At 49.9% G+C, this 1,480-nt stretch overlaps 1 pseudogene; it reads left to right on the plus strand.

Annotated features, from left to right (window-relative positions):
• The first annotated feature begins 543 nt into the window (after positions 1–543).
• On the plus strand, positions 544–660 carry LOC136656256 (5S ribosomal RNA; annotated as a pseudogene).
• Positions 661–1,480: the final 820 nt, after the last annotated feature.

Genomic DNA, 1,480 nt, shown 5'->3' on the forward strand with positions numbered 1-1,480 from the left:
TTGCAAGCAGCTTACTTGGGGAGTTTCTTTGCAATAAAGTCATCGGAGTCTCAGCAGGCTTTGGAAGCGTTCCAGGTGACACACATCTGAGGCCCGTGGCTGAGAGCATTGAGCTGCATCATCTGATCTTCTTAGTGCTGAGTCTGGAAAACTTAGGAAAACTTGGGCTCTCGGTTCTGTGCAGTTGTGTCTTTGTTTTGGTTAACTGTGGTGTTGTTTGGACTTTCTGTTCTTGAGGTGAGAGGAGTGAGATACGCCTACAGCTTGATCTTGTGCTCTGCCACTCTTCTGTGTGTACCGGAGCGAAAAGTGCAAAGTCTACATCAACCTTATCTACAAGTTGGAACCGGCTGGTATGGTGGTTTGCAGGCAGAAATTGCTTGCTGCCCCTGCAAGACACCCTTACCAGGAAGTGTTGGTTGAATCAAGGCCTTATCTTGGCACCACGTAAGCATGTGGTGCAGGAAGAGGATGCTGATAGCAGCAGACTTGTATAGAGATGCCTGGAAATCCTCCTCTTTCCTGCAACCTCCTGGTTGTTTTTGGAAGGGCTACTACCCTGAACGCGCCCGATCTCGTCTGATCTTGGAAGCTAAGCAGGGTCAGGCCTGGTTAGTACTTGGATGGGAGACCGCCTGGGAATACTGGGTGCTGTAGGCTTATACCATAGTCTTTCGAGACTGAAGGTTGCCCACCATTCCCATTCCACTTCATAGCAGCAGCAACTAACCAGAGGGTAGTTGCTGAGCAAATACACCCAAAGATGCTTGCCAAGCACAGGATCCCCTGTCATCTGTTATGCTCCAAGCCACAGTTTGTACCAAAGCAGCTAAAATGAGTTTATAAAATTGGCATATGTGTGTGCTGAAAATATGGCCTAACTAAAGGCAGAATGGTACTTGAGGTGCAGCAAATTCTGCTGCCCCACCCTTTGCCTCCTCTCAAGGCAGTGGATCCTGTGGCTGAGGGTAGGACATTTGAATAGGCAAGAAGACCAGCGTGTGCTCCTTTACCATTTATAGCACAAACAAAAGAGTGTTAACTGCTGGTAGGTAACAAAAAATAAAGGGGTTGCTTCACCGTCTTCCTTGTAAGGTTTTTCTTGGAGTCTTAGGTGACCCTTTATCACTCCTTGCCCTGGTCCCATGGGCTCCTTCAGCTTTCAGGTGGAGGCACATGTGTCCCAGACAGGGTCGACCTTAGGAGTCCCAGGGTCCAATATGGCCCCAGTTTCCATGGCCCCTTTCCCCTGCGAGGCACCCCTCCCTGTGGTCCTCCTACTCACCCTGAAAAGCATGCCCAGTATGGATGGTGCATACTACAGTGTGCGGCAGCACCTGGAAGTAAGGTAGCAGTGACATGATGACATCACCACCAGTCTATTCTGGGAGACGCATTTAGGGCCAAATCGACCTAACAATAGGCAAGTGTTCCACTCGCCATTCCAGCATGGGAGGCCCTGATGCATGGGCCCGATTTG

The sequence above is a fragment of the Tiliqua scincoides genome, chromosome 6 (genome assembly GCF_035046505.1).
Source record: "Tiliqua scincoides isolate rTilSci1 chromosome 6, rTilSci1.hap2, whole genome shotgun sequence".
Lineage (NCBI taxonomy): Eukaryota > Metazoa > Chordata > Lepidosauria > Squamata > Scincidae > Tiliqua > Tiliqua scincoides.